This window comes from Oryzias melastigma, linkage group LG22, assembly GCF_002922805.2.
Source record: "Oryzias melastigma strain HK-1 linkage group LG22, ASM292280v2, whole genome shotgun sequence".
Classification (NCBI taxonomy): domain Eukaryota; kingdom Metazoa; phylum Chordata; class Actinopteri; order Beloniformes; family Adrianichthyidae; genus Oryzias; species Oryzias melastigma.
The window spans coordinates 12,104,688-12,115,094 of NC_050533.1; positions in this window are offsets into that span (position 1 = coordinate 12,104,688).

Sequence of the window (10,407 nt, forward strand, 5' to 3'; positions counted from 1 at the left end):
TATATATATATATATATATATATATATATATATATATATATATATATATATATATACATATACACTGTATATATATACTAAGTAAGTTATTGGATAAATGTGACCACATTTTCAGTAAAATCAAAATAAACGCCTCAAGAAATCGTTTTGACTACTCCTATTTGCCCTTGCTGCTATATGTGACAACTACAACCCAAATCTGACTTTTTGTTTTACATTGTATTGAATTCTGAACTTGTCTGTCAATATTGGTCTACATGTGACACAAAAAAATGAGTTTTAAGTAGTCATTATTCACTGAGATATAAACTCATGTTTTGCAAAATACTTAAATATGATTAAAATTTTTTTAATATTTGGAACATTTCCCTTGTCACCCCACCCCCATGTAAATATGGTTTATACATATATATATTAAAAAAAGCAAAAATAAAAACTTTTGTATATTCTTTATTATTTTTTTTTTATTGAAGCAAAGTAGATTTTAGGCAATCACTCCCCGTCTGAGTGTCTCGGTGCTCCTTTGTGTCTCCGTCCGTTCCTCGCTCATGTCTCCGTCCCGTCCTTTCATCCTCCAACTGGTTTAGGCAGATGGCCACCCTCCCCGAGTGCGGCCCCCGCTGGTGGTCTCTTCCTGTTAAGAGGAACTTCTTCTTTCCGTGTTCGCCTGCTGCCTCGTGGAAGCCGAGGAGCGAGGACCGGATCAGAGTCGGAAAATTCAACCAATTTGTGAGATTTATTCCTAAAGTGAAAACCAATACAAAAGTACAAAGTTTTTTTATGTCAATAATGTATTTACCTTTATTCATTTATTTATCGAAAAACCCAAATTAGGTAAAATAATACATGGATTATTTATTGTAGTATTTGGAAACTTTTATGATAGTTTTTATTTTTAAAGTTACAGATTTTACTCTTTTTTAAATTCACATGTTTAGTGTTACTAAAATCTACTGACAGAAATTTGTGAGAACAGTTGGAATTTTTGCAGACATGCTTTTATTTTGACAGCAATTCTTAAAAATAAATAAAAGTCTTAATTTAATTGTCAAAAACTTCTATTTAATTTTTCCAATAAAGATTACCATTTTTGTCCTATTTTAAATTAGACTGTATGACTATAATAACTAATCTATTACAATTTCCTCCCTTGACCCAATCTGTTGAAAATGATGTTTTTGACGTGTTCTTCTGGCATTTTTCAGGACATTTATGAAGACAATGAAGCTTAAAATTGCATTTCTGAGTATTTCTTTATTCAAATCCTTGTGAATCAGGAGCAGTTGAAAAATTCTCATTTGAAAAACATTGTATTTGTGATGTCATAAATGGAGTGGGCGGGGCCACATTTGCCCTGCTCCGCTCCATTCTGATACATCCACTTATAGACAACTAGATCTGTGAAAATTTTTGCTTGGCATTTTTGTTGTTAGGTTGGGGGTGTGTGGGGCTGTAAGCTAGAGGGAGAGAGTGTAAACAGAGAGCTCTCAGCAACAGGGAGGGGTAAGGGGGCGGGGTTACTCTGCCCCAACTGTCCTGTCTAAAACACAGGTGAATTTCTAATTAACTATCGCTGCTCTGTAGAAACTGTGATCTAGAAAATGATAGAAAAATTTTTTAATTTTATTTGAAATTGTATTCATCATTTAAAACATTTTGTATTTTTTTTAAGTTTTTGGAAACTTTTTAGATGTCAAAAAATTAATGGATCAACAAAAAGCAACATTTTCATTGAAGCGTCATAAATATTCCAAACTTTTGAGCAGTTCTTACTTTAGTCCTCAACACAAATCGACCAATGACGATCAAGTATCTCCGTAGGACTCAAACTAAAACTTCCCTTCTGCACCAAAACAAAACCAGACAACCTGATCCTCTGAACGGAGATGATACTCACGCGGTGTCCTCGTCAAAGCAGGTCAACAAAGCAGCAGGAACATATGGGTCATATCAGACCTACTTAGAACGGTTCAGGGCTCACTGTACATTGAATTGTACTGAACCGCTCAAGTGTGGGTCGCGGTGTGTTTGTTCGCATCAGCTATACGGGAAGTAATTGAACCATGTCGCTGAAGCGATCAATCCAGCAGACATCTGGCTAGTGAAGGTATGTAAAGCACGCATGTGTGTGTGTGAGGGAGGGGGGAAAGGTATTGTTCAGAGTCTTCTGAGTCATGTAACATTGCACTGGCTTTGTAATCAAAGACGAGAGTTCCTGTAATATTTTATTCATCTCTACATCAAAGATACATTCAAGGGCAATGGTGAGAACTCCCACATGTATGTCTTTTTTTTAACTTTAGATTTCAGTTTTATTCATTTTATGCAAAAAGTTCTTTATTTTCCTGACACCTCATGACCTGAACCATCAAAATGTTCTTGTTTAAAACCAAAAAATCCCATAAAAACAAACAAAAAAAAGAAGACAGACAGACACATGCACAAATACAGAAGTAGGAAAAGATGAGTGTTAGTGTGAATAGGAGGGAGACAGAGTATGTTGAATCCCACTCAGACCACCTGCTCATCAGTTCCTCTGGCACAACAGATACTGTCATTGTCCACACAAACACACACACACACACGCTCACATACTAAGCTCAAATATAAAAATCTCCCGGTGCGCTAACAGAAAGCCTTTCCCAGTCCCTCCCACATCAGATGCTGGGCACACAGACTTGATTTAAAACTGTTAGATGCCATTCAATATGTCCCTGGTTTGGAGCCAAGCGTCGGACGGTTCTGAAAGGTTCTACTTGCTCACCTGCAAACATACTTGTCTTAACTTTTTGGAATAAAGTAGCCTCTAGTACAGGGGTGTCCATACTTTTCAACATGTGAGCTCCAATAGATCTACCAAAGATCAAGGATATAAAGGCAACACTTTCTTGTTTTTGCTCCCATTTTTACTTCTCCTTTGCTGAGATTATCCCTCTTATCTCACAGGTGCGCCATATCAAGATGCTGAATAGACAGCATGATTATTGCACAGACAGGTGGGCCTTATTTTTGTATTATTTGTTTACACATCATAAGATATATAATACAGCAAAAATAGAAAATAAGAGAATGTGACAGAAACCCAACAGGTGTGCCTTAGACTGACCACAATTAAAGGCCACTCTTAAAAATTGTTTTATTGGGGGCGGGAACTCAGAAAACTGGTCAGTATCTGGTGTGACCACCTTTTGCCTCATGTTGTGCAACACATTCCCTTTGCATAGAATTGATCAGGTTGTCGCCCCTGGTGGTGGTAGGGTTATGGTATGGGCAAGTGTACGTTATGAACGAAGAACAGATACATTTCACACCATTTATTTAAGCAGAGGATGCAACAGTCTGGTTGACTTGTGTAATAGTTGATCCCTTCCTCTGTATTAGCTCTTTTAAAGGGGCCATACTATGATTTTCTTAAGCCTTTAAGAGTGAACTGTATCCATATATGTGATCATATTATACATTCGGACCACTAAGAAAAAAATTATTTATGAAATATTGGTTATTTTTCGAGAGTTTTTTCCTACCTGGAAGTAAAACAACTCAATTCCAGAAGCTCCGCCTGCCGCTGGTCTGTGGGCGAAGATCTCAGAGCAGACTCTTCCTGGAGGGAGCGGTTGGCATCGTGCTTATGTCAGCATGTTTCAAACGGCTCGTTTTCATGGGTATGGGAGGGCCTGCTCCAGACAGTGCAGGTTTTTAGAGGATTTTTCTTTAATACGTAAAAGGATCAAAATATAGTTTTGTTGTTCTTTATAGTGAGGAATGAACAGTAAAATGCATTTAAAACCTAAAAAAGTAGAATTTTCATAGTAGGGCCCCTTTAATGTCACTGTCGTCGCTTTATAATTTGTGTTTGTTGTGGCTTTATGTGTATTCTTCTTAGTTTTTTTTTTTTCTGGTTTGACATTTGCTGGTCCTTCTTGCCAGGTCATCGTTGTAAATGAGAATTTGTTCTCAAATGAACCTCCTGGTTAAATAAAGGTTCAATAAAACAACTTCTTGATGGAATTTTGAATGCAGAGATACCTCGACGAGATCCTGAGGTCCATTGTTGGGCCATATATCCAAGAACATCACCTCATGGTGCAGCGCGATAATGCATGGACTTATGTCGCAAGGATCTATAGATAATTTTGTGAAGCAGTTCTAGTACGACCAGAATACTCAAAGCATACTCATTGGACATAGCATTCATTGAGCATGTTTTGGGATGCTCTAACATCCCATAACTTCTCACAACCTTTGAAGAGGAGTGGACCAACATTTCACACGCCACAATCAAACACTCCTTTAGAAAAAATTCTCTATAGGCTCACCAAGCGGTCTATGATTTTAAAATTTCATGGGGACCACCTATGCAGGTTAGCCCATTTTACCCATTCCCTACCCATAAGGACACTTCTGACTAAGATATTTGATTACAACATGATAGAAAGTTCCTATGTCATCGTCACCTCTTCAACAGCTTGTTGAAATGGACATAAGTGTTCGTAGTTTTCATGTCAACAGTACAGTATAGCGCACAGAAACATTCTGTGTTCATTCTCTGAAGTTTTTTTTAAACGCGACTGACATTGGGCCAGTCAAGAAAAGAAATCTGACGTTGGACGTTCTTTCTGAAAATATCTATATCTGCTAGCGGAGTGTTGCGGGCAGTATGGCAAGACTTTTCAGTTAGCAGTGATTTATGTATTAGAGGATTGTTCAATAGGTTAGTCAATTTGGATTTAATGCACAATCTTTTTTTGAACAAATATTACCCATCTAGTGCCTAAAACGCACTTTCATTGTACTTAATTGACAAAGTCTAACCCAGGTATACACAAAAAAACTTACTGATTATCTCCAGAAGGGACAGTTTATTTTTTAAACCCAGGAAAAGTATGCGTCTAGTGCAGTCTGTTTTAAGCGTCCATCACAGTTAAAATTTATTTTGACAATTTTAATTTTCATACCCAAACTCTCATTAAACAGCACAGCAGATATACTTATGAATTTCACCGAGCAATGCTGTCAACTCAGATTACTTTATCTTTAGACCAAGTTTAATGTCCAAACCTTGTTTTATTATTTTTTTGCCTTTAAGTCTCTTTCAACAGTCTATCAATCTCACCATATCTATAATTGATCTCCTATTCATGAGATTCCAATAAAGAAACAGGTGCAGCTATGCATCAGCCGTACCCCTGCCAATGAAAAAAGTCCACAGGCAGTCACATAGAAAAAAAAAAAAAAAAAGAAAATAGCACAATAGACTCTAACACACACATACACAAGCACTCTCCAATCTAGCTGTGTTTTGTTTTGCTGCAGAATACACGTGCGGGGATACTCAGGTACCCAAGGTAATGGCACCTGGGGTTATTCGGACCTAAATGGCAGCTCTGGCTCCGCTGCAGCTAACAAAGTGCCTGTATGAGCACCGCAGAGACTAATGCGCCTGTGCACACAATGTCTCGCTCAACTACAAAGGACAGGTGTGTGCGTGTCACTAAATTGTCCCACCGTTGTCTGGGGCTCTCCGAGTGGCAGGCCCTGTCCATTAGCCGCAATTTAAGAGAATGATCAGAGTGCTTGAAAGGGGCCACATCAAACAGGTCTGGAGAATCCCAGGTGCCCGACGCAAACGCAGGCATCAGCAATAACCAAGCCCACTTACAGACCTAATGTATTCTGTGAGAGAAATGAAGATGTTCCTCCTCCATCCAAGGCTCTTTTGTTCTGCATCAGACAGGCGGGAGGGATTGTTTCTAAGTTCACATGATGTCTAGGTGATGAGTGCAGCAAAAAGCAATTATCTTCCTCAGATGCATATTAATATTTTTCTAATGGAAGGCTGATGGTCCTGTTATGGAAAAGTAATAATACAAAAGCTAATGTCAAGTATCCTCTGATCTCGCACCCAGATATTCTCCCTTTGAAGCTGCAGTGATGAGGCAAATGTCGATATTATGCTTTCTGCTTTCGGAGAGCCACTCGAGCACAAAGGTCTGCTAAGGTAAAGTTGAAAACCTTCAAATTACCTCAGTCTATGTACCTTCAGCTTTACTTGAAAGACGTTTAAATACAGTTGGTTTAATGAGAAGGGTTATGATAGCAAAATATTAGCAAAATAGAAATTAAAATGAATATAAAGTTCTAAATTCCACCTAATGTGGTACTGCAGCTACAATACGCTTGTTCACCTCTTTATTTTCCTAAAAGCCTGATATTTATAGTACAATAGGTCATGGTGTAAACTAGGGATGTAACCAGTATTCGAAAACTCGGATGTCTACAAGAAAAATTTAGTAAAATTTTTTTGTGCAACGTAACTATTGCTCTAAAATTGAGGCAAAACTAGCTGATCACCCCTAGCTTGAGCTGCTAGCTTTGTGGAGAAAGTGTCCGAGCCTGGGGGCGGAGCTGACTGCTCCAGGAGGGGAGGTTCTCACCTTGTGACTTCAGCACGTGAGGACTCGCTGGTTTTCGTGGGTATGGGAGGCGGTGCTGCTGACAGCGGCGTTTTTAGAGGATTACTCAGAAATGCGTGAACGGGTCAAAATACTGCTTTGGGGTTCTTTATAGTGAGGACTGAACAGTATAATACACTTAGAGCTCAAAAAGTAGCTTTTTCCTGGTGTGGCCTCGCTAAGTTTAAAAACTGCATAAACTATATTCGCTTCTGCCACTGGAAGTAATGGAATCTTCAGTGTAAAACTATCTTGTTTTTTGCAGATGAAAAAAAACAGACTCAAATTTAGTTTACTGAAATAAATTCCAGATTTTGTAGCATAGTCGAAATTTTTTATTGAAAAATAATGAATACAAAATGTAACATCGCTGACTGAATGATTGGTATCATGAATTGTTTGGTTATAATATTACGAGTTTCGTGATCTGTTAGGCGATATCATATGACTTTGTGCTAGTATGGCGGAAATGCTAAATCTGAATATGTTAGCAAAATGTTTATTTAAAATTTGGGATTTTTTTTGTATTTTCACTAAAGATAGAAAAACAAGTCAGTTTATAAAACATTTATTAAACATTAGATTGAAGAGCTGTGAGTGAAACTGTATTCAGCCAAACTATGCAAATGAAAAAAACATCACAAAACATCTGGAGTATTTGTTCTAAAATGGTAGAAAAAAACAGTGATATTTATGTTTTGTTTAGTGTGTTGTTTTGTTAACCAGGAAGTTGGAAAGAAAAATTTAGAGTGCAACATTTTTATCTATTTCTTTCTTTTCGAATCTTTGTGTTTTTATGCTTTGTTTTGTTGATTCTCATCTACGACTTCAAATTAAGGTAAAAATGATGGGTAGTAAATACATTTTCATTTTTTACACATCCAATAAAAAAAAAAAAAAAAATATATATATATATATATATCTAGGAGTAATTTAAAAAATAAACAGAACCGCGGTTTGATCTATGAATCGTCAATCTTGATTTGTGAATCAAAGTGGATCGCCATCTAAGTAATGGTCCACATCCCCAGGATATGTGCTCTTTCTGTTGGTTTACTGACCAACGAAATAAGAATGAATGACTCTAGGATTTTATTTCTAAATTCTTGATGATCCGTCTCAATGGAACTTATTGGGTTAATATAATCATTTTGGACTAGATATGTTTTGCGACGACACTCATTCTGTATTGGGTCAGAGTAGACCAAGACTGTGTTCTCCTTCACCGTTATGAGGTGAGTACGCACTACAATACTGGTGTACACTTCATGTACACCTGGAGATTAAACTACACTAACATACTTTGGATTACCAAATTGGATTGGTAATGCCACCTGTACGCATAAGTCCTGATCTGGTCTTCTTTACGAAATTATGTTTTTTTATCAAAGATTTTTGACACTGTAGCAAGTATCTCAAAATGTATTGGTTGGACCATGTGAAAATATACATTGCGGGATATAGGGAAGTTATGAGGATAGGGATATTTGGACTTACTGAGGTTTCTGTAGTTTGGCAGTATTTCAGTTTCTTTAATGATATCGGTATGATGGGGCTACTTCTTGAGGATGGGACAGGCAGGAAGTTCTCCAGAGAGACAAACAATAATGCAAGTCCATCATTGTAGCACCTTTCTATAGATGTTTGAAACCTGTGTGCTGTATATCATTTCTCCTATTTTAAGTAGGACACAGCCCAAGCAGGACAGCAGAAACGGGACCAAAAGGACACCATGTCCCAGGTTACCTTGTTGATTTACGACCAGAAGTCTGCCCCTGCAGTGACCTTTATAGGTGTCGCCCAGGCTGGGATACGGCACTCAGGATGGGATGACAAAGCTTCCCTCAGAAGGTCAAGCCCTGCCCTGCAGCCACATTTTCTGAAACTCATCACAAGCCCTTCGCAAACCACTCCAACTGCTCGTACTTCTTCTGGGAAATGTGTCTAGCTGCAGGCCAAAGGATTGTGACACCAAAGCAATCATAACCACCTGCTCATTGACGTGTTCGAGCTGTGCGAAAGGGCACTAAGCTCCATCTTCAGGCCTCAGCCTGGAAATATTAAGCTGGCAAAAAAGTGATCAATCCTTCATCAGGCTCCTGTAGCTTTCACTCACATTGCACTGTAATATGTTAAAAACCTAAAACGCAAGACAAGAGCGTAAAAAAACCCAGATGAGACGTTCGACTGTGGCTGCTGAGCTTCACATGCACCCAGCACAAAGAGATGAAGAAAAAGGGAGAGGTTGACAGGGATACCGGGTCCTTTTACACTGACAGGTGTGCAACACTGACTGGCCCTCTGAAAAGCATCCATTTCCTTAGCAACTGGACGTCAGCTCAATTCAGCCAGGCGATTTCAGCAGATGGCTCGGTAAATACCTTGCCATGTGTTCACGGAGAGAAACTACAATGCATCATGACGCAACATGCACATTTACCCCGAGTCGCACACTATTTTTAAACCGTACGTGCCTTAGCCGCCCCATTCTTCTTTTAAGTCCTATTAAAATACAAAACGCAGGTCAATGCAAGAACACGGATGTTCTAAAGCGTGTTCAATACGGTGTACAGTCTTTGTAACAATCAATAAAAACCAGGAATCCTTTTCTTTTTTATTATTACCTTTATTTAACATTGGATACATACTTTGAAAATCAATTTCACAAATAAAAAATGGGAAGCAAAGCTTAACCAAAACAGAAAAGAATCCTTTCAAACCAGACAGAGTTCAGAGAACCATTGTGGAAGCTAACTTAACGAGAGCGAGGTCTTGTGCTAAAGCATTAACCTTTAGTACCCATTCTTCTGTGTTCACCATTGTTCACACTCTCTGCTACACAGCTGTGGTGCTGCTGTATAAAGACAACAGTTCATGACCCTAACCTTCAATATTTGTGTCTGTCAGCCACTATTTATTGTTATTTTTCCTTCTTTGTGTTGGTCTGGTTTACTTTTTCATACTGATTCCCTTGTTTTTTTCCTCTAGTTTTGTTAAGCTAGTTTGGCTAGGCTATGTGGTCCCTTTTGGCTAATATGCTGTTAGCATTTTTCTAATTGATGCATTTCAAGAAATACAAAATACCAGAACTTGTTTCTTTGCTGTAAATTTATCATCATGGTATCAGTAAAGTGACCTACATTAGCTTAAACATGTCTTTTAAATGCTAACTTTATCCAAAGTAGAGCTTTAGAAGTGTCAAACTGCCCATGAGTTTTTTCTTTGAACTTGTATTTAAGCTAAATCTTACTTGAGTGAAAACGTGTCCCTAATATTAATCTGTTGTGCTCTTATTAAGCCTTCTTTATACTGATTCATCTTCCCTTGTAGTTTTATTCTTAGTTTCGTTAAGCTAAAACAACTTCTAAAGCAGGCTATTTAGCCACTTTTGGCTAACATTCCGTTAGCATTTTTCTAATTGATATCTTTCAATTTTGTGAACAAAAAAAATGACAAACCAGTTTCTTTCCTGTAACTGTAACATTTCCAACGCCAATAAACTGAGCTTCATTTTAGCTCAAAAATGTTCTTTGCACTCTGTGGACTTTATGAGAACTTTACGAGCGACTAATTACCTTTGAGTTCCTTCATTAAACTTTTATTGGATCTAAATATTATCCACCGGGTTTTAACATTTACACATTTAAATAAAGGTTTTGATCATAACATTTGTTGTATTGGTGACACTTATCACCACCCCATCTACATACTGATTCATCCTACCTTCATTTTTTTTCTTCCTAGTTTTGTTAAGCTAAAACAAGCTAATTAAGCCAGGGCTATTTCTGAATTCATTCATTACTCACTATATAGTGCATTATATAATCCATTTGCCAGTTTATTGTGCTGTCCAAATATATAATTCAAAAATCAAATTCCCTAGAAATGTATTAACAATTCTCTGTGTGCATCCATGCTTACTAGATTGGGGAACATAGACCACAATGCATTGCAT